The sequence below is a fragment of the Macaca mulatta genome, chromosome 6 (assembly GCF_049350105.2).
Source record: "Macaca mulatta isolate MMU2019108-1 chromosome 6, T2T-MMU8v2.0, whole genome shotgun sequence".
NCBI classification, from domain to species: domain Eukaryota; kingdom Metazoa; phylum Chordata; class Mammalia; order Primates; family Cercopithecidae; genus Macaca; species Macaca mulatta.
Genome location: NC_133411.1, coordinates 58,385,364 through 58,410,101, shown reverse-complemented (window position 1 = coordinate 58,410,101; position 24,738 = coordinate 58,385,364). Strand labels below are relative to the sequence as shown.

The following is a 24,738-nucleotide window of genomic DNA, read 5'->3' as shown; positions in this document are numbered from 1 at the left end:
ATTTAAAGCAAAGAATGGAAAAGATACTCCACACAAACAATAAGCATCAGAAGACTGAGGACTGAAGATACAGAGATCATTCATAATGATAAAAGTGTCAGTTTTTTAGGAAGAAGGCATACCAATCATAAATGTGTATGCACCTAATAACAAAACTTCATAATATATGAGGCAAAACCTGACATAAATACAGGAAAAATGAACAACTCAACAATCATAATTTGAGTAATTAACAGAACCAAACCAAAAAGAAAAAAAAATTAAAGACACAGAATATGTGAAACTGATTTTCATAGAACACTATAACTGCAGAATATCAAGATAGACCATATACTGAGCTATAACACAAATCTCAATAAATTTGAATGGATGGATGAACGTTGAGTCAACACAGCTTATACCCTGGGTTCCCTGGCTCATCTTGTCCTTATGACAGTTGAGTCTTAAGTCCTTGAATAGAGTTCCCAACTCCACCAGTCAAATCCCTGGCATGCTGCTCAGTCCTTGGAAAGAGATTAGGTAGAGACAAAAAAAAAAAAAAAAAAAAACTGAATAAGTAGATGAGTAGAAAAGAAGTATGATTAGTAATGAGACCAAGTTTGATACATTTTTCTTTCATAAAGCAAATTTGTTCAATTAAAAAAAAAATTTTTTTAGAGACGAGGCCTTGCTCTGTTGCCCAAGCTGGATCATAGCTCACTGTAACCTCAAACTCCTGGGCTCAAGCAACTGTCCCCTGAAGCCTCCTGGGTAGATTGGACTACAGATTTGCACCACCGCATCCAGTTAATTTATTTTATTTTTGGTAGAGACAGGGGTCTCGCTGTATTGCCCAGGCTGGTCTCAAACACCTGGCCTCAAGTGATCTTCCTGCCTCAGCCTTTCAAAGCACCGGGATTAAAACCATTAATCCCAGTATTAACTCAAGGACCACTTTATGGTAACCTGGTATGAGCCAAACATTGTGTTAATGCCAAATAAGATTTAAATAGAAAAAAATATATATATCAGAGGCAATACCTTTGGATGATTAATTTAGAGGGAACCAGAGAATATGATACATAATAACTATGACAGACAAAGGAACTTGAACATTTTAAAGCACAGTAGTATTTTTTTTTAACTTTTTATATAATATAGACTCACATAAATTTGAAAAGACTGTACAAAGGTCTCATGTATATTACCCAGTTTCCTTCATTGCTTACATGTTATGTACCTACAGTAAATATCAAATCCTGGAAATTGACATTAGTGCAAAGTTTGAGTATATAGTTCTACGTTATTTTATCACATGTGCATCATATACCCATTACAGCAAACAAAATACAGAGCTATTTGATCACATAAAAATTTCCCTTGTGCCACCTTTTTTAGAGACATATCCATCTCCCTTCACCTAAGCATCCTTAAGCCCAACAGCCACTAACCAGTTCCCTAGCTCTAAATGTTTTATCATTTCAAGAATGATACACAAATGGAATCAGATAGTATGAGGCATAATAGTATTCCCAGGCAGAATTAGTATTTTGAACAAGGTACTCTGATAGCTAATATTTAGGATGGATTGAAGAAAAGAGAGATCAGACTGAGAAGCTATCATAGTAGTAAAATATGAGCAAATATCAGTGAAAAGGTATGTATTGGGAATAAGAATGCAGGAACAAATGGCAGATGTTGGACCCCAGCCAATAGAGCAGCTTTGGAAATCATGGTCCTGAATCAACATGCCAAACATTAGAAGATAAAATATCCATGAAAACGGTGCCGCAAACAAGCTGGGGGAAATGTACACTATGACCCCATATGAATTCATTTTCCCATGATCGATTCCCTTATACTGTCGAATGGTACTACGTAGAAATAAAACTGATGATCAAGGCACCTTCTGATCTGGCGGTGTTATGTGACAGAAGCTTGGCAATGCCATGCCAGAGATTATATTCAGTACTAAGCTGAATTAATTCCCAACAGCCTACCATCTCAACCAACCGCAATGGGCTTCATTTTTCATCTAAATCAATGTCTGAATCCAAAATGAGGCCTTAATTCATTCCTTTGTCTACCTCCAGTTAGAGGGCCTGTTGTAGTTCAAGACAGACAAACAAGAGTCCAATGCAGCTTTGAGGCTTACTAGCTGGGAGGCATAAGAAAAGTTAGTTAAACACCCACAGACTCAATCTCTATTTAGTAAAATGGAAGAATCCATACCTACCTTAACAGCCTGCTGTGATGATTTAATGGCTTAACAGGTGCAAGGACCCCAGGACAATGCCAGACACATAGCAGCAGGTGCCGAATAATTTTAGTCAGCTTCCAGTAGAAGCAATTAAAATTTATAGAAGTGAAATTTACATGAATGAATGTTCTCTCGGGTACTCAATTTGCTAAAAAGTACAATATACTGCATTTATCAGAGACCCAAACCAACACTGATTATTTTATTTTATGGTCTTATTGTCCTCATGATATTAGGAGACATTCCCATGTTCGTGAACATACCTAATTTTTCAGATAGAAAATAGCAAACAAAAATCCTGTAAAATGATTCATCAGCCCCTTGTGCGACAGCATTTTCTCAGTGGTATACCAGAAGGAAAATCACCAGGACTGTAAAACCCTAATCAGTTTCACTTTGTGGCTTACAGAGTTCTAAGGGAAACAATCTAGTATAAGCAGACATTGATGATTGGCTCAAGGATCTAATGGGTAGTACCAAAAAAAAGTGGAAAGAGCAAAGTTTAAGTAGATTTCAGAGTACTGTTAGTATGTGCTGTACATAATAAATACCATATAGCAGGCAGAAAATATTGTCAAGAAGCATAAGTCAAAGTGAAAGAATGTGGACGTGAGAAGAAAGCAAAATCTGGAGCAACCTCTGAATTCCTTTTAAAAGTCATACTCATCTTTTGTCCTCACATCCCTGGAGCAAGCTCTGAATTCCTATTCAGAGAAAAAAAAAAAAAAAAAAAAAAATCCTTCAGTATTTTGTGATATGCTGACTTACAATTAATTACACTGAGGTGCTTTGCCAGAGAAACTCAGGTCACTCAAATATGTGTTTGGTATATATTATATGAATAGTGTGATGTATGATCCTTAAAGTCACAACTTTGAAACCAGAATCTAAAAATTATTTTATTGCACCTCAATAATTTTTGAACAAAATGGTTACTCTCACCTCTTTTTCCTCTGAAAGCATCTGGCCCAACAAAAGACATCTCCCAATAGCCAACAACTACCAAAGGAGTTCCCAGAGCAGCCGTCAGTTGTTCCATATCTACCTAATCTTGTATTTTGTTCATATATTTGTTTAGTCCTATAATTGAAACCATTTCATAAGGTCATTCTTGTATCTACACTTCCCAATCACTCCATTACCATCCTTTTCCTTCTGAAATGTCTGCAATGAGCTAAGAACAGATAGATAGAGTTTGGTCTGAACTGCCAAGTTCATGGACCTAAGAAGAGTCTTTCAAAAGTAGTGGAAGATGGTAGTTCTTATGTAATAAAGATTGGAACTTAGGCTTGAACATGAAAGAATTTTAGACTTAAAAGACTTTTTCAATGCACTAATTCATTATCTGTATTTTATAAACAGGGCCCATAACTGCCATCTGTAGCGTAAAACTCCTGGATCCTCAGTTTATGCCTTTTCAACAACACCCAGAGGTTTTGACAGAACAAGTAAAAACCAGTATTTTATTGCACATTACCTTTTTACTTACCAGCTAATATTTAAAAGAATTTCTCCAATAAACTACATCCTCATATCTTTTATCCTTCCCAGCTAGATCATACTTTAAGAATTTAAATAAGAAAAAGCAAAAGGCAGAAACAAAAACTTGCACATGACAAACAATTCTCTACCCTAGCTAAGATGCTTATGAGTACAGATCTCAATTTTATTTAATCAATTTATTTTTAATCTTATTTATTTATTTATTTATGTTTTGGAGACAAGGTTTCACTTTGTCACCTAGGCTGGAATGCAATGGCCTCAAGTCTCCCAAAGCTCTGGGATTACAGATGTGAGCCATCGTGTCTGGTCAGGTCTCAGTCTTTGTTCACTTGCAAGTCAGCAGTTAAAACCTGAGACCACATCTCATCCCCAGACACACTGGAGCTTTCTAGAAGAAAATTCACTCCAGCACTTATAATTCTGTCTTCCTTACTCTTCAAGTGCTGCAGAGTGAAAGAGATTCTGTCCCACTACCCAACTCCAGACCCAACTCTAGTGTCTCAAGCTAGAAGGTAATTTGGGGCATGCTAGAAGCTCACCTTTGCTACTTTAATGCCATTCAGTTCCCAAAACATTCACTTTCATGTTCATCATCATTTCATCTTCCAAAAACATTTTCCGCGCGGTGGCTCACGCCTGTAATCCCAGCACTTTGGGAGGCCGAGATGGGCGGATCACGAGGGGTCAGGAGATCGAGACCATCCTGACTAACACGGTGAAACCCCGTCTCTACTAAAAATACAAAACTTAGCTGGGCACGGTGGCGGGCGCCTGTAGTCCCAGCTACATGGGAGGCTGAGGCAGGAGAACGGCGTGAACCCGGGAGGCGGAGCTTGCAGTGAGCTGAGATCCGGCCACTGCACCCCAGCCTGGGCGACTGACCCAGACTCCGTCTTAAAAAAAAAAAAAAAAAAAAAATTTAAAATTGTGCAGGTCAATCAGCTACAGCATCCTCATTCTTCACCATTATGAGCTACAATCTTTTTGTCATTTATCCAGGATTAGAGAGTTCTAGGACCTTCTTTTCCTCTTTACCAAAAATCTTGACATCACTCACATCCATTTGGACAACGTTAAGCTGCACATAGTTCCATGATCTCGTTTCCCTTACCTCTAGCTCACCAAATCTCCAAATGGCTATACCTTGAAGCTTGATTTGGAATGAATGGCTCTCCTTCTAAAATCTGAAACTCCCATGCCCCACTTTTTAACCACAATTTTATCATTTTCCAGCTCTCACTCCTTTCCTCCTACTTCTAACATCCTTAAACAATGCATTCACTCTCTGTGTCTTTACCAGTCCCTCTGGGCTTCATTTTCATCTTCCCATGATTTTAGATACCTAACTGCTCTCTCCACAGCATCTTCAACTCCTTCAATGTGCAGCCCCTACCCTGCCCCTGCAGACTACCTGATCCTACCAGCTCCAAACTGCAGATTAGGTCATATTTGGCATGCTCAGCTCCTGGACCTGGGCTCTGAATGCTGCTGGAAAGGACAATGAAACTAAGGGGCCTGGTGCGCTACAGACATGTGGTTCTCAATATCATCTACTAACAACTCTGCTCAGTAACCTGAGAAACCCATTCTTCATAGACCCCCTTACTTTTTCTTCTCAGTTATTTTGCAAATTTTCACAGCTTTCCAACACCCTGTAACAATCTACCCTTTCACTCTCATCAAAATGCTTTCTTTCCACATTAAGAGAGATTATCACATGGTTACTTCCTCAAGACATTCCCTCTATTCTGTCTTCCACCAACCACCTACAAGCTCATACCCCCTCCTTGTATTCAGGAAGAAGGAAATATCTGTCCTTGTAATCTAAGATTAATCCATCTACTTGCTGCACAGAACTCATAAACCCATATTCCATTTGGGACTTTGTTCTATTAATTTAATCTAACAATTTCACAATTCGAAATCTATCAAACATATGTAACCATGTGAGTGGGAAAAAAAACTAGCCACAAACATATTAATGGTAGCACTATTTAAAATGAACAAATGTGTTTGTTTTTAAGCCAAACTGCCAAAAATAGAATTATATGAACTACTGCACACAGTATCTGCTCCCACCCTTCTTCGGAACCACTCAACATGAAGAAGACAAGAACAGTAAGTTCTCATTCTAGAAAATAAAATGCAGCCAAGTGTGGTGGCTCACGTCTGTAATCCTGGCACTTTGGGAGGCCAAGGCGGACGGATCACCTGAGTTCAAGAGTTCGAGACCAGCCTGGTCAATATGGTAAAACCCTATGTCTACTAAAAATACAAAAAATTAGCTGGGCGTGGTTGTGTGCACCTGTAATGCCAGCTACTTGAAGGCTGAGGTAGGAGAATCACTTGTACCCGGGAGGCAGAGGTTGCAGTGAGCCGAGATCATGCTATTGCACTCCAGCCTGGGCAACAAGAACGAAACTCCACCTCAAAAAAAAAAAAAAAAAAAAAAACACATCTTTCTCACCTATGAAATAAATTACGTATTACCCTTTACTAAGGTAAAAGGATGAAGATTATTGCCCAATAAACATTAAGTTAGTTTCTCAATAATATGTTCTCCTATTTTCAAAATTTATTTTGGTAATTTTTTAAGTTATACTTTCAGCAAGTGAAGTAACAAGATCAAAAGTAATGCTTTTGTTTGTTTGTCTGTTTGTTTGTTTTTTAGGGAAGCGGTCAAGTCAGCAACTTCCATGCTTAAATATTACACTGTAAGTTAAATGTTTGGACTTCTAAGTAAACTATTTTCTTAACAGGGAGGAACTTGAGAGAACTAAGTCTGACATTGATTAGTAACATTGATGCATGCTTTGTTAATGATATTTTAAAAAGCAAGTGAGAAAAATGGGTTTTTTACACTACCTTAGTTCCATGCAAAAGACAACATTATATTTAAATAAAGCTGTGCTTCTTTTTCTTTACTCATGACTACAAATAAAAGGACACAAATACAATTCCAATAAAATATGAATAGTAGATAGATCATGTCAAGCCATCAAATGCTGACACCTTGATTAATTATATAAATACCATTCCCATATTGCATCCCAAAAGTTTAATATCTGAGCTTTTCTTTACTGAACACTTTGTAACTATAAGTAACTCAGTATTCTTTTGATAAATATTCAGTAACACGTAGATGTTTTTACCTTCACTGTTTTATATCTAAGTTCAAGTTCAAAGTGGTCATAAAAAGTTTAAAGCGGCTATAAATGATCTGCCCAGCATACCAAGATGGAAAAACTGAATATGACTGAATAACTCTATAGCTGAATTAAGGCTTTGTCCAGTCAAGGGAACAAAACTATAATATTTACAGAGAACTTCGACAGTATGATACAACCCTCAGCATCTTAAATACTTAAGGCAAATAAAATAAGTTATTTCCAAGTTAATTTCTTGTGGAATATCAAATATATAATCTTTTTTTAATTATTATTTTTACTTTTTTTTGAGAAAAGGTCTCACTCTATCACCCTAGGCTGGAGAGCAGTGGCGCAATCACAGCTTACTGCAGCCTCGACTTTCTGGGAACAAGTAATCCTCCCACCTTAGCCTCCCGAGTAGCTAGTACTACAGACCCAAGTCACCATGCCTGGCTAAGTTTTAAAAAAATTTAGTGTAGAGATGAGGTCTCAGTATGTTGCCCAGGCTGGTCCCAAACTCTTGGTCTCAAGCACCTCCTAAAATGCTGGGATTACAGACATGAGCTGCCATGCTACGCTCAAACACAATTTTAATAACATCTAAAGCCCCAGCAAGACCTTGCCTATCTACGCGTCTCATCTTCATCTTGCCTCACTGTTCTGTGTTCTCTCTATGCTCCAACAAAAAAGACTCCTTTCAGTTCTTGAGCACGTTGTGTTCCCTCTGCCTGGAATTCTCTCTCCCCTCCTCCTCCTCCTTTTGACCTGGTTAACTGAGTCTCATCCTTCAGTTCTCAATTCAGATGTCACCTCCTAAGAAAAAAATTTTTGATGACCTTTCCCAGACTTGATCAGCTCTTACTAAGGAGCAGTTACACAGTTTGTAAATATGGCTAATTGCATGACTTACTAATATTTGCTTCCCCTGCTAAATCCCACTAAAACAGAGTAGAAGGCACCTGTTTTCTTCCCGTTGTATTTCCAGCACCTACCATCTACCTAGCACATAGTGGGAACACTATAAATATATGTAGAATGAATGCTTATTAAAAATATATAAACCCATGCCAGGTGCAGTAGCTCATGCCTGTAATCCCAGCACTTTGGGAGGCCAAAGCAGATGGATCACGAGGTCAGGAGTTCAAGATCAGTCTGGCCAAGATGGTGAAACCCTGTCTCTACTAAAAATACAAAAAAATTAGCCAGGCGTGGTGGCAGGCGCCTGTAATACCAGCTACTCGGGAGGCTAAGGCAGAGAATTGCTCGAACCTGGGAGGTGGAGGTTGCAGTGAGCCGAGATCCGAGATCACGTCACCTCACTCCAGCCTGGGCGACAGAGCGAGATTCCGTCTCAAAAAAAAAAGAAGAAAGAAAAACTATATATACACACACGCGCACACACACACACACACACACACACACACACATATACACACACACTATATATATACACACACACTATATCTATACACACACTATATATATACACACACACACACACACCCATTGATCTTCCAAGTCTGAATAACCTTCCTTACAAAATTATTGTATAAATAAGAATTATTTTACAACCAGGAGAAAGAGCACAGACTTTAGTATATGATAGGCTTGAATTAAATTTTGCCTTTACTATAATGTAAACCTCAGAAAATTAAATTGGCTAACCCCTTTCTGCTTATTTGGAGAGATAATATCTACTCCCCTAGTGTTGAGAGGAGATTACAAGGAAGATGATATATGGAAGAATGCAGCTTATGTAGTGAGAGGAGATGATCAATAAAAATGATTTCTCAACTCCCTCCCCAACCCCATCCCCCTGCAAAAAAAAATCAAGGAATGAGTAAAAGCAGAATAAATCTGTAATGGACATTCAAAGGCCTCCTGAATATTCCGCTCCTTCCTCTCCCGCTTCATATGGAAGTCCTAAGGTTTTCATGAGGAGAATCCCTTCTCCCAGGTGGAGAGGAAGACTGAATGACTGGATAAGCCATCAGGATAACAGATCCCCCTCAAATGGAAGGAAAGAGGAGTTACCTAGCCTGTGTCCTACACTTTGGCCTCAGTGGTTGTTGGTTCAGGGTGCTCCATTCAGAGTAAAGCTTGGGACTTCGATTCAACACCTGTGGGAAGTTTCTTGCTCCTCCTAGATGTGAATGAGGAAGCAGACAGCTCTGGTCTCTGCTGTTTAGCCTTCTCACACCCACAAGCAAGCCGGTCTAGGAAGTGCTTGATACAGAAAAAGGTGGAGCTTAGAAAATGTCAGAGACAGAGACAGAGCCCTGATTTAAACTAAGCCTAAATCTCATTATCAATAATTTTTTTTTATTACATGAACAAATAACTATCCTTTTTACTGTTTAAGCCAAGCTCATCCAAGCCGTGACCTATATGCAGTCCAGGATGGCTTTGAGTGCGACTCAACACAAATTTGTAAACTTTCTTAAAACATTATGAGGTTTTTTTGCTACTTTTTTTTTTTAGCTTATCAGCTATCTTTAGCATTAGTGTATTTTATATGTGGCAAAAGACAATTCTTCTTTTTCCACTGTGGCTCAGGGAAGCCAAAAGATTGGACACCGTTGGTTTAAGCCAGAAAAAGTATTTTTGTTTCTTACAACTGAAATCATCCTAATTTTAGGTAGACCTATTAAAGTGCTTGAGATGTTTCAATGTAAGCATCTATAAGCTATTTGCATTAAAAACTGAATGTAAACATATAGCTTTAATTTTATGATTTTTACCTGATTATTTTAATGCAGTGAATACACACTAGTGATTTGTTTAGAGTTTCAAGTAATATTCATAAATTTTATAGAATAAATTTTAGGTCATGACCTAAAAACAACTGTAATAAATTAGACATTTATACATTACACAAGAAAAAACTACAAGCGCACAGGTTTTAATATTTTTCTGCTCGCCAAAGATAAAGTCATTTTCTTTATGATTTAATAATTTTTCCCCTAGTGGTTACATGCTATTTCAGGCCTTCATAGGTACTGATTCATTACTTTGTTTAAATACTATAGTAAAGCTGGAGTTGGAAAGTCCTAGTCCTATCCACTGCTTTTCTTGTTTGTTTCTTTTTGGATATAGCCTTTTGGGAGAAGAGCAACTAAAGAGGGCAATAGTAATACTTTTATGGACTCCAGAATGGTATTTCTAAGTGGTTACTAAAATCAATTACCCTTTCACTATTCATTAAGCTTTCAGAAAATGTTTTGTTCTCACAAGATTGTGTAAAATATAATTATTTAAATTATAAGGGCACTGTGCTTAAATATGACATATTTTGACGACATATTTTGATTAGTAAGTATTCAGTTAGCAAATGCAACTCATTCTTAGGCCAATGAATATGTAACTAAAAGCCTCAATTACAAAAATCTAAGATAGCCGTGTGTATGGTTTTACCAAAGGAAAGGTGGCAGTTTAACAAGATAGTTAGGATTACAATGACAATTTTGAATATATGTTCAAACTAAGCTCTAAATGTAGATTTTTCATATGGAAGCAGAAGACAGACTGTTGACCCAAAATCCAATGAAACAGGAACTACATAAGATTGAAATAACTGGTGAGGGACATTCAATTGTGGCTATTTGTTTAGATACTGTTGATACTGTTTTAATATTCTATTTTCTAACATAAATATGAAAAAGTCCTTTCTAAGCTATATTTAATTCTGAATTTTGTGGATGCTGCTTTTCTAAACTAAAATAAACATTTTAAAACAGCATATGATTTTCACTGATTACTCCAGAATTCAGAAACTCCTAATGAGTGCCCTTATTCTCATGGCAAATAGAGTTATTTTCACAGGTTCAATAAGAATATCTCTTCTTTTATTACCAGAATGTCATTGGATAACTCTATTTGGTAACCAAGGCTATCCCTGGAGTATCATATTTAAAATAATTTTCATTTAATCAGGAATAGCAAGCAACTATTAAGGAACAAGGAATGACTTTATATGTGGAATAAATGCCTACACACCCCTCCCAAGAAAACTGGCCTAAGAACTAGCTGATAGGTTCCCAGACTTATAGATGGTGAGGAAGGTCACTTTCTGGCAAGATGGGAATCATAGTAAATTTTGGGAGCCTCAACCAGAAAGAAATTCACCAATTATATAGATAGGTACTGAAGATAAAAATCAGGTGGAGAGAGTTTCTTCATTTTGTTTTTCTAGCCTCAAGAAAGCACTTTTTAAAGTCAAATGCCATCTTTCTTATGAAAATTTCAGAGGAAAAGTTAATTTTATCACCTTGATCAGTAGCTGCTCAACACACCATGGTTCTAGATTTGCAAACTCCAGGAAGCCTATGTGGTTAATGAAGACTCTGACTGCAGGTTTTTTTGTTTGTTTTGTTTTTGGATGAAGAATTACCTTTGGAAAGTACTTATGATCACAGGAGAGAAACTCTAAAGGAAAAACTGTAAAAACCTTGAAAATGGGCAAAAAAGATCTTGGGTGTTTTTCCATTGGAATGATGGGCATAAGTTATAGAAAACTGGTAGTAATGCAAGTGATTCTTGTTCACGGCATTACAAATAAATTTTCTGCTAAAGAATATGTATCTCAGTAAGTTAAATGCCTGTACCTCCAATTCTCATTTGAACCATCTTTATTTAGTATGCAAACATAAGCAAAGAATCTTTGGAATCCATAAATAAATGTCTCCTTATTTAGGATTAATTTAGGTGCTGAACTGATTAAGTCAACTTTGTAAACACAGTAGACTTTGCTTAAAATACTTCTGGATTTTGAAAAGTTAGAAGTAACTAAAATGTTCACAGATAGGCATTGGTTAAGTAATAGCATATCCATTACAAAGATGCTGCACCATTACAAAGATGCTGTAGCCACTAAAAGAGATATAAAACTAGCTTAATGAGGCTATAACCCCGTCTCTGTTAAGAACAATGCATACTCAAATGCATACAGATGCACAGAAAAGTGTCTCTAAGGACACAAAACAATGTGTCACAAATTACTCTTTGTATGGATTTAAAATTTTAACTTTTTTTGCAGGGTATGCTTTTGGTGGGTGGGGGGAGGTTTCTTGATTCACTGATTGTTGTTATTGCTGATGGTGTTTGCCTTCTTTTTCTTTCTAATTTTTTGGGAGTCACTTTTATTAATAGTAATCAAACATAATTACAGGGGGGAACCACTAGATTTAATTCGAAACATAAATTCCATCTTTCAAATGAGAATACATTCACTAATAAAATGGGGGAAAATCCCCTAGATCTCCTGCCTTGATCCTACTCATTCTTCAGGTATTAGTTTACATTTTTACTTTCTTGAGCCCTCCCCAAGCTTCCACCCCCATGGCCCTACCTTACCTAGATAGAGCTCTATACCAACCCCCACCTAAAACTTTTCTTAGTTGTAATTAGAATGAATATCAGATTAATGCTTCTTTCTCCCACTAGACCGTATTTCTCTATGTATATCTTATTCACTGTTGTGTCCCAGATGCTCAATATATATGCAGGTTGCATCCTAAGAGATGTTCAAAATGTATGTATAGCTCCCTTGCCAGGGACATTGAATGATTCTTAAAAATGGCAGAATATAAAGTATTTTATGTCTTATCAAAGATAACCTGAATACAATTAACTTAAGTCTGTTTATAAGTCTGATTTTAGGATAGATGGATAACACTTGTCTTTCCCTCACAGAACAGATTTTTTGCATATATAATATTTTAAAGGTGATCATTTGGCCTATGATGTGTCTGCATGAAATAAATCATTGTAATAGAATTTGATTATACCATATAATGTAAAATTAGAACAAAGGAGTCACATTGTCCATGTATACATTATGTACGGAGCATTCAAGTGCATTTATCTATAATTCAACAAGCCCCAAATCATGAAAATATTATACTTGATATTTGCAACATTGATTATAAAATCTGAACAAGCAGCAAAGGGCACTTCAAAGTCTTGAAATGTCAATATTTGTAGGCCATGCAAATATGTTTAAAATATATTCTGTTTGGGGAGCTACCCAGAAGCCAAACAAAAGTACACCAGAATCCTATTATAGTACAGTACTAACATACAAGAGAAGCAAGCATCAATCTATCTTACAAAAATGTTCTTCCAGTCACTATATATCCTACATTGCCCATGATGAATTTCTATTATAGTAATGTTATTACTAGATATGATAACTATATATTATTCTGCATATTTTAATATTAATTATTATGATTTGAATTTTAGGATGGGCATAAACAGCCCACTGTCTCAGCTTCCCTTTCTAGGCACTGCAGGTCAAAGAGTAAATCCACGCCTTGGCCTCCGTGATTTCGGCATTATGAATTCACTGAAGAAAATGAGAAAACTCCAATACTCATGAAAAATTCACTTCTCTATCTCTAAAAATAAACATACCTCTAGCTCCAGATAAGTCAATGAAGAAATTTCTCCAGTTACAGACTTCAGGGAAAAGCAGACAGCAAGAGAGAGCACTAAATATTTATTTGATCAATCAATTTAAGATAGAAAATATATATTAGTCATCCCGGAGACATCTGCAATTTAGATGAGAATTATATAGCTCTAAAGACATAAAAAAGGAAAAGAGACTCAATTTTACATACCAATTAATATATTACTGACAAATTAATTTGTTTGAAATGATTATGTCATTTCCAGCAAAGTATTCACCTACATACTGCCCTTTGTTATCATGAAGGACTAAATATATGATTATTGTGACTTTAATTCTCATGACTTTAGTCCTCTAGAGACAGCCCAAAGCAAATGAAGAACTGGCCACTCCTACACCATCACACAAACCTTTCCTTCTCCTTTTCCCCTTTTTTTTTTTTCTGAAAAGGGCTGGGGAATCATGAAGGGAAGGAAAAGGTAAAATTTCCTTCATGAGATTTCCCAACGCTCATCCTACCCCCAAAAAAGAGATCCATAATAAAATATAGATTTCACATATAACAACTGACAAGATAAACATCCAAATGGGATCAGAAATAAGACCTCCATAAAAAAGGAAGATGGAGCTCAATGTTAAAAGCCTTTTTATCACTCTTTCTATATGTTTATATTTAACAACATTAAATCACAGAATTTTCTAAATGCTTCCAAAAGTATTTTTCATAATAAAGTATGTCACTTAAATTCATCTTCCTCATTAGTAAAGTTATCAGTTACTGTTCACGGTATGAAGAAAATAAGGAAATGCTATACATAAGACAAGACAACTTAAGTTATGCTTTTGGAGGGAAGTGTGAAGTATTTGAGAACATACCAGAAACAAGTAAGTACTACAGATTTAAGGAAAAGATGGGCAAGTGAGGGAATCAGATCTGCAAGAAACTGTAGGGAATCTGGCTTGATAAGAAAGAAATAATCATATTAAATACTAAAACAAAGCCTCACATGATTTTAAAAAAAAAGTTTGAATATGATGTAAAAACATTTGATTCTACCATAGATATAGAAAAATTGCTTTTATACAATTTAATACAACTAATTGTGAGGTTGTGAGTCAACAACTGAAAAACTATTTTCTAAATTATTCAACCACAATTTCTGTCCCTGAGTATAGTTTAGTTAACATAAATACTGCTATCTGTAGCTTCATGTAGTTTTTCAAAAACTGATAATTTAAGAGTATTTAGCTAAAGTCAATAAATCAAGAAATCATTTAGGAGGTTTTAAAAAACTACTTCATCAAGAATTCTAAAATGTAAAAAGATTTTTTAAGAGAAAAAAACTATTTTTTAAAAACTATTGGTACTAACAGTTTGAATTTTCAGTTTTTAAAAGTCAAGCTGCCTATCAGAGACTCCAATAGGCACCATCTGTTAGGTCAGGAACAAGTTTTTCACCCATTTACTTTTGTTTTGTTTTGTTTGTGTTTTTGAGACGAAGTCTCACTCTGTCACCCAGGCTGGAGTGCAATGGCGCGATCTCGGCTCACTGCAACTACCACCTCCCTGGTTCAAGCAATTCCCCTGCCGAGTAGCTGGGATTATAGGCGCACACCACCACGCCCGGCTAATTTTGTTGCATTTTTAGTAAAGACGGGGTTTCACCATGTTGGCCAGACTGGTCTCAAACTCCTGACCTCAAGCAATCCACCCGCCTTGGCCTCCCAAAGTGCTGGGATTATTACGGCGTGAGCCACCGCGCCTGGCCTTTCACCTATTTTTAATGTCATCTATGACCACAGATGAGAAATGTGAAAACTATGTGAGTATGTGAAAACTACTCACAGTTTCATTTCCTACAGTTAAAAGAAAAAGATGCGGCCGGGCGCAGTGGCTCACACCTGTAATCCCAGCACTTTGGGAGGCCAAGGCTGGCGGATCACGAGGTCAGGAGATCGAGACCGTCCTGGCCAACACGGTGAAATCCCGTCTCTAATAAAAATACAAAAAATTACCCGGGCGTGGTGACGGGCGCCTGTAGTCCCAGCTACTCGGGAGGCTGAGGCAGGAGAATGGTGTGAACCCGGGAGGCGGAGCTTGCAGTAAGTGGAGATAGCGCCTCTGCACTCCAGCCTGGGCGACTGAGCGAGACTCTGTCTCAAAAAAAAAAAAAAAAAAAAAAAAAGGAAAAAAAGGAAAAAGATACAATCTGCTGAGTCAAAGCTATTGCATGTCCTTTACATTTATCATTAAAATAACGACTTTTACTACTTTGTTCTCAAAGCTAAATTAGTCAACGAAATACTGAATGTTTCCAAAGAAGTGCTTTAATTAGTTTTTTATGCAAATATCAGTCGGCATATCTACTATTTCTATTCAGAATTTCTTTGAACCATTTTTAACTAATCTTTACAAAATATTGTTAGAATTTACAACTTAAACAAAAAACTGGTTTTTAAAATTACAAGTAATATACAGTAATTTCTACAGATAATACTATCATATGTTTTGTGCTTGTTAAGGTTCCCTTCCATATTGTATATAGTTCATTTTTCCAGATTCTAATTCTAACCCTTCTTAGAACCACTCACTAAATTACTATTTATTGTATTGTATTTCTACTGCCAGTGATAATGAGTAAGAAACCAATGTTCTCATGTTCACATACTAATTCTTCGGGAAAATTTATGATGATAAAGATCGTCATTATCTGAATCTTTTATCTAATTACCATCAGTTTGTGATACGAAACCCGGGTGGCCTAATGTGCTTCAAATTTCAGAAATTTCCTTCTTTTAGAAAAGTAATTGAGTGCGTATTTTACACAAAACCCTCAGTGAGAAACCGTGTCATTAAAAACAATAATATATCTGTAGGGAGATGCACAAACACTCCCACTATGTGGCAAACATATGGGATATTTATAGATAGGGCAAACTATATATAATCTCATGTCTGTTTGAATAGGTTTACTGCTAAATGTGTTCGGAGTAAATTTACAAAATAAATTGGTTTGAATTTTCAGAGCTTTTAAGAATCAGAAATTCTGGATAAGGAACTGTATCCAACCTATATATTTCAAGTTTTAATACCTAAGAAGATTACTCATGAGACTAAGTTCTGTAATTAAGCAAATGCATAACTGAGTATAGTAAGAAATCTATAAATATATACCTAAGTGTTGAGTCCTATACCTTATGCTTTCCCAACAACTGCATCCAAAAAAATGAAAAATATCTGAAGGGGATAATTAACATTTCCCATCATACTATGATCAGAATGAATATATCTTTACAATGGAAATAACAAAAAGCTGTCTAGTGACCCTTTATTCAGGGTACAAGCACATATTTCTTCTTTAGCATATAAATAAATTTAAACTCTACCATATTTCCCAGATGTAAATGAGCCAGACCTATACAAGCAAATGCACACTGCTATGAATTTCCTATTTTACATTTTCATTTGACTCAAGTCCAACAGACCAACACACTCATTCTTTTGGACAGAAGAGCAAAAGAGAACTCAATTGAAAAAAGAAATTCAAAATTGAGAGATTTTTTATTTCACTCTTTAAAGGACAAAGAATAAAAATTTTGGAAATTTGGAAAAAAAATGTACATGTGATCTTGATTTCACAGAGTGTTAGGTTGGAACAGAAGTCAGAAGTCACCCAGTTGCACATCCCTTATTTTACAGACGAACAAACATAAATTTAAAGAGACTCATTCAATTCCATGTGGAACCAGAAGCAGAGCCAGGTTTTCTGACATTTTCCTCTAAGTCATCAGCCTCTTGTGATTTTCGCACTGAGCTGTTTTGCTTATGGCAAGAAACTTCTGATTACTTTGGACAAGATCTAATCTTTCTTGCTAAAAGTATTCCTGAACCTACAGTCAACAGTGTAAAGTTACTGCCCCATGTGAGCCAAACTTCACTGGGTAATCTGCCCTTGCACATTACTTCCTTGTCTTCTGATTAATATGCCTAAGTTTATACAGTAATTTCTTCGTCTATTAACCCTCACCTTTGATCATTATTAACAAAAGAACTTATTCTTATTCAAAAAGTATAAAATTATTTTCAAAGGAAATCACTTAAAATATAACAAAAATATCTCAATAATCTTTGGTTTTCAATAAATATTCCATCAACTAATGTACTGGTTCATATTAGCACATAATACATTCAGTTGTGTCACATCAGCTCTTTTTAAGAAATAAGAATTGGTTTGTGAAATGGTTGGGCTGTGTTCGCATGGAACTCTCATTTTGAATGCAGTTCCCATAATCCCCACGTGTCATAGGAGGGACCCGGTGGGAGGTAATTTAATCATGGAAGCGGTCAACCCGATCCTGCTGTTCTCATAATAGCGAGTGGGTTCTCATGAGATCTGATGGTTTTATAAAGGGCTTTTCCCCCTTTTGCTCTGCACTTTTCTCTCCTGCTATCATGTGAAGAAGGACATGGTTGCTTCCCCTTCTGCCATAATTGTAAATTTCCTGAGGCTTTCCTAGGCCTGTTGAACTGTGAGTCAATTAAACCTCTTTCCTTTATAAATTACCCTGTCTTGGGTATTTCTTCATAGCAGCATGAAAACAGACTAACACAGTTTGACATTTATAAAATTATACAGATTAACAAAAAAAATTGATAAAATTTAGAAAAAACCAAGTCCTGTTAAAATTCTCCTACAATCTGAATTGAAAGCTCAATTAAATTACATGGATTTTTAAAATCTACTTCAATTTTAGAAGTGGAACTATACAAGGTGCTTCCTAATTAGTAGTACACAAGCAAAAACACTTTCTAATATCTTAATGTATTTCTGTATGTGCTCACTTTAAGAAAGCATTTAAAACGTTTATTTCACAATGCTTGCATTCTCAAATGCATATAGCTCCCTTCTTTTCTCATTCTGCACTGTAAAATGAATTCTGTTCAGCTAACCGACATTTAATAAAAGATAGACAATGATTCAAGGCCAAGCTTCATAGTACTAATGCGTACTTTTTTTTCCTTTTAAAACCAATGAGTATTTTTATGTTTAAAGTCTGCAAGGTGACAAGACACTGATGATACTGAAGCTGTCATCACTGTCAAGAAGGAGTCCAAATTTATCAGTAAAGAAGAAAAGAAAAACATTTGAGACAGCTAATCTTGAAGAGATGGATGGAAGATACCTGCAGGAGATACTCACACCTAATTGAAAAGAAATTACTCAGAAAGAGTAAGCTTTCTAACGGTAAGAAAAACAAAATTTATTCCCAGAACACAGACTTAGACTTACAAAATGGACCATCTATCTGTTCTTTCTATTTTACAGGCAAGAAGATTAAGGCCCAGAGAGGTCTATCAATTTGTCCCAGTTACACACCACTTGGTTCAGAACTTAGGTCTCCTTTGGTCCAAATACCTTTCATTACATTTTATTATTTCAACAATTGTCTAATTCAATTTGTACAGCATATTTAGTAACTCATCAGAAATCAATTTAAAACAATTATGCAATGTATTAAACAGCCAAGCGTGAAGAAAAAGTTGTTTCCCCTGTATGCTCTTTCCTTAGCAAAGCAACTTCTGTGAAAGGAGGCATGTCTAATTGCATTTGGCATTACTTTTGCAAATTGATTAGTTATCCAGAGTTCCTATAACAATGAGATGACCCTGCTAAAAACTATTTTTACTTAGTTCATAGTTACCAAAGCAGTATGAGAGCAAACATTTATCTAGTTTTATTTTGTTAGGTGAATGAGATTTTCACTTTAGAAGAGGAACAATTTTGAACAACTGCACATTAATGTGTTCCATAAGACTGGACCATAAAATTATCACATATCTAAGTAAATTTACGAGAAAAAAAATGTTTAACTGTCAGTCAGTTCCAATAAAAAATGAGCTAATAAGTTGCCTTTTTCAACATAAACAAACATCTTTGATTTCTGTCATCATATTTTTAAGTATTTTTCGGGTACACGTGTATTTCTAATATAAAATATGGAAAAACTTAGTTTAAAATATTTAATATACAATTTCATTTTAAGAGATCAAAATTATACTTTACCAATTATGCAATATTTTAAACTTTGACGGAGAAGCTATCAACTCAAAAACAGCTAACTTATCCTTTGATATCAAAATACTTTAAATATTAAAATATTAGCTTTGCTTTCTCTTTGGGAAGTATTTCTAATATTAAGTAGTCTCAAAAAAGGAAAGACAACGAATTCTGGGAAAGCAGTAATTGACTTATTTGGGTGCCAAAAAAAAAAAAAAAAAAAGTCTGTGTATTTCTTTAGGAACTGAGGAAACTATGAGACGTTAATTTAAAAGTGTGATTCCTATGAAAATAATAGATAGACAGATAAACTGCAAATTAAGTTGTACTCAGAATATCATAGAGAAAAAAATGAAAATGATGTCAGTTTTAAAAGACTGTATAAAAATAAATCAAAATGCTACTAAAAGTTTCTCAAAACTCAAAATGTTAAGATCAACAGAATCATTTTTATGAGCTAATTCACAGATAAATTCAAGTCAGTCTAATTGCAATAGCATCAATTCATCACTTATACTCAACTCTAAAATTACAATATCAATGAAGCTTCTACATTGGATGTTGTCAATTAATAAAGGGAACAGGGTAATGTCTTAGAAATATTCATTAGAACTAATAGGAAATACTTAAGCCATCATTTACTTCTACCTAGAAAAATGACACAGAAGTAATCAATGCTGGCAGTCCCAAGGTCTTGCCAGTGCCAAGACCTTCCTTCTCAAATATACACCATCCTAACTCATTTCAGCAGTCACAAACATGACTCTAGGGAAGCCATTCAAAGTGACAGTCTCATTATGACTAAAAATACTGCAAAAGACAACTTTTAAAAGCACACATGAGAGGTTTTATAAATCTGACAAATAGGAAGTCCTTGAGAGAAATGACATTCACAGAGTGAAAAGAAGTATTAAGAAACTGAATTCAAAACTTAACTCTTACCAATCATTAGTAGTTGGAACTCACACATTCATTCAACCAATTATGGAGTAAATGATTATTGAAGACCCACTGTGCCAACACAGGTGGAAAGTAAAAATAGACAGGGGCCTTGAATTCAGAAGTTTCTAGTCCAGCAAGGGAAAACACAATTAAAATATCACCCAAATAAATGAAAATTATAGTTGTTAATTTTCTTTTTTTTTTTTTTTTTTTTTTTTTCTGGAGACGGAGTCTCGCTCTGTCGCCCAGGCTGGAGTGCAGTGGCCGGATCTCGGCTCACTGCAAGCTCCGTCTCCCGGGTTCACGCCATTCTCCTGCCTCAGCCTCCCGAGTAGCTGGGACTACAGGCGCCCGCCACCTCGCCCGGCTAGTTTTTTGTATTTTTTAGCAGAGATGGGGTTTCACTGTGTTAGCCAGGATGGTTTCGATCTCCTGACCTCGTGATCCGCCCGTCTCGGCCTCCCAAAGTGCTGGGATTACAGGCTTGAGCCACCGCGCCCGGCCAATAGTTGTTAATTTTCAACTCCAAAGGAGGACTACATCATGTATTGTGGCATCACATAAGGGCCCATAACTTGCCAAAGGGTACCAGGAAGGTTTCCTTCAGGGTGTGATGACAGGACAAAAATATGTGGATGAGTAAAAGAAAATAATTGGGGAATTTGAATATACCATCCTCATTCTTCAAACTTTTCACTTTTTCAGCCTTATAGTTCCAAATTAAATGTCGAATCCTAACCTCCCTTTAGCAGTTATTATATTTTATTTCTCTATGTACTGGTAGCCCCTGGCACAGTGGAAGGTATAGACCATAACTGACCTTCACACATTCTGTCAAAATTAACTGAAAACAAGCCTACAAGCCATGTACATTAACAGAAGTATTTTACTTTTGAACAACATAGTCCACATGTACTCTGGCCAAAAGCTGGATCAAAGCAGATGACATAGTACCTAAACAAAGAACAAAAATATGAAAACAGGGACAAAGTTTGAGTGGATCCATGTCCATCTTTTCAAAAGAACACCAAGTTCGAGTGGGAAGTGGGAGCAGGAGCGGGGACTGGGTACACTCCAACAACAGAAGGGAGTAGTTGGCACGCAAAAGCCAGGTCTGACTCACAACGTGTCTAAATGTGTCTGCAGTTCTTAGTACAAGGAAGTATCTCAAATGTTCATCTAAAGAAGGGTGAAGGAAGTCATAAAAATACTATAGCCCACTGATAGGTAGAAAACTAAAGATAAAATGATTACCAAAAACTATTATCAGAGCTACACCCTGTCCCTCACAAAATACTACTGTATCGAATACAAATGAATTGCCTGTGTTTTTCTGACAACCTTCAAAAAGACCCTGGGAAATCTCAGATGGTTTTGATTTATGACTATAAATGCCATCTTTACCAGATAGCATGAGAGGGCATAGTCCTCAAATGAGAGAGTAGTTTCTAATGACACAATCTTTGGGTTATTTCCACAAAAAGAATTAATATAGGAAACAGAGAGATGTGTTATTCTAAAACACAAATTCCCTCTACAGTATTTCCACTCAACCTTCCAAATAAAGGAGTCTTGCTTTAGAGGCAAGCAGAATGGCCTGTAGCATGGGGACAGAGATTCACAGTTGACAGGCCCTAGGCAGTCCCCTTTGTACTTGCATATGACCAGCCCGCACAATTCCTGGTGGTTTTGCCCTTCTCAGAGAATATTCAGGAGCCAGCAAGTCTACATGAGACCAGTGTGCAAAACAGCTCCCTTGTGGGGTTTCCCACACTGGGGTAAAGGAATTTCCTCAATCATCGCTGTGCTCAAGCCAACTTTGTTAAATGGGGCTTTGTTCCCAGTGGATTTTTAATTGAGACATCATTGGCAATATACAATATGCTTTACAGTGGTTAGTGATGCTAATCATGTGGCTAAACAAGAAAAAGCAGCTTCCCCTCTTACAGTTTGTGATCAGATCTGAGGTACTCCTATCAATAAAACATATTTGTAAAATGTGGGGAAAAAGTAAAGCTTGAAAAGAAACTAATAAACTAGATTACACATACGTCTTCCATTGGATAGATTTTTACTAAACACCTTTTTTGTACTAAGCACTTAATGATGTCATTAAATAAAACACCATAAATTCACTGTTATTGTACAGTCGAGGAAACAGATTCGCAAGTTTAGAAATGCTCCCAAAGTCACTGGGCTACTAAGGGAATTCAAGTAAAGCTTCAAACCCAGGTCTGCCTGACACACAGCTAAACTAAAAAAATAAAAATAAATAAAAATAAATAAGTAGCGAGGAGGACAATTTTAACAACATGGCATAAGCTGTGGAATAACCACATATCAAGCAATCAAGTTGTCAGCTTTCAAAAATGAGGCATCACAATGCCATAAGAGTAGGTGGCATAACCATAAACAGCTCAGGCTCTAAAGGATGCGTCTCTGGTCATGATTTGAAGGAAATCTTGTGTATATGCACAAAATCAGAAAAACTAACTTTGTATACTATCTAAGTAGCATTGCTTACAAGTTGATAATGCCAACATTAGCAGTGTCATTTCAAAACACAAAAACCAACAGAGAAGAACATACTGATTATATTTTAGAAAGACTATCTTAAGATCCAGCAGATCTACTTCTATTGCAATTTAACTAAACTACAGACAGTTGCCTGAGCACAAGTGTTGTATACTGTGTAAACAATGGAAACCGTTTGCCATGGAAAAAACAATCAGCAAATTTAAAAAATGTCTTTTAACTTCTGTTAGCTAGCCCACTAATTTTGCTTTAACAGCCATATTAGCAGTGAACACATGAAATATGTCTGAATTTCACAGATACCCTGACCGAACATGCATTCATGTTAGGGAGCAATATTTAGCCAATATTTTCCCAGATTAAAAGTGAGGATTTAAACATAAGATTTTTATGTGAACCTGTGTATAACTAAGTATCTTGCTAAAAGTACAAACAGATGAATAATTCACTAGTTGCCTTTTCTTACTTTAGACATTAGCCATCATTTGATGCAACACAAACATTATGTAAGACGGTTCATGAAAAATAATGAAATGTATTTTATTGGTATTAAACTATTACATTGACAAAAATTAAAAAGGCATTTAAGTACTGTAATACAATACACATGTTAAATAAAATATATTAAAGAGTATCATAATATATAGTGCAACCAACCAAAGCGCCCATCGACTAATGAGTGGATAAAGAATATGTCTTATATATATGTATATCCACATACACACACATATGTGTTTAGTGGCTGAATACCACTCAGCCACTAAAAAGGGACAAAAATAATGTGTGCTACAGCATCATAGATGGCACTGGAGGCCATATTCTAAGTGAAGTAACTCAGGAGTGGAAAACCAAAAACCATATGTTTTCACTTAAAAGTGGGAGCTAAGCTATGAGTACACAGAAGCAAACAGAGTGATATAATGGATTTTTGAGACTCAGAGTGGGAGGGAGGAAGGGGGTCTGGGGATAAAAAAAACTACACAGTAGGTACAATGCACACTACTCAGGTGACAGGTGTACTAAAATCTCAGAATTCACCACCGTGTAATTCACCCGTGCAACAAAAAACCACTTGTACCCCCAAAGCTACTGAAACAAAAATCAATAAAAAGAGAGCATAATAATATAGTCAAAACTGTAATATGTATTGCTTTTACCAAAAAATTAAAAAACAAATAACAAAATTATAATACATTCCTTAATAAAAGAATAAATTGCAGACAGATGGCAGAAGAGGAAAGAATTATCTTACATTTCACCATATATCATAAGCAGCCATTTCTGACAAATTGTGGAAACTCATCTACATATCAAATCATGTAGCTGCAATGTTTTTTCCCTGAACCAATCAACTTCTGTTTTCAGTAAAGAATAACCAAACTGATGTTTTTTTTCCTTTGCTGTGCTGGCACATACACTGTGTCATTTAAAAGGAAATAAAGCAACACATTTGATTAGCTATAATTTATTTTAAATGCATCTACTGAAAACTTAGCAATTTGCCTGCTTAATGAGGTAGGTAAAAGTAAAGAATCAATTTTCACACATATAATATAATTTCACTGAGCTATATTTATTTGTTCATTCCAAAAGCAAAAAGGAAAGGCATATAATGTAAACAGACAATCGTATTTTCAAGAATTTCTACAGCTGGTCCTGAAGAATATTTATAGGCATGTTATTTTACAGTTAGATGTTTGAAGGAGGGGGTGTCTGTAGTCCCAACTACTCCGGAGGCCGAGTAGGGTGGACCACTTAAGCACAGGAGTTTAAGGCAAGCCTGGGGAATGTAGCAAGATCCTCTCTTTGTGAAAATTACTTTTTAAAAATTTAAAAACAAAAGTTTGCCTAAAGAGAATAATTCCTCCTGGAGGATTTCAAATACTCTACTTAATATTT

General features: G+C 35.9%; 1 protein-coding gene across 5 annotated transcripts in view; it reads right to left on the bottom strand.

Annotated features, from left to right (window-relative positions):
- PARP8 (poly(ADP-ribose) polymerase family member 8) overlaps nucleotides 1-24,738 on the bottom strand; it is a 189,998-nt gene that overhangs the window by 101,845 nt on the left and 63,415 nt on the right. The window contains exon 4 of one of the 5 annotated variants that reach the window (XM_078004416.1): nucleotides 2,216-2,943. The exons of the other annotated variants lie outside the window; for them this stretch is intronic. The gene's annotated coding sequence lies outside the window, so the exon portion shown is untranslated. The remainder of the gene's footprint in view (nucleotides 1-2,215; nucleotides 2,944-24,738) is intronic. 5 annotated transcript variants of the gene reach the window in all.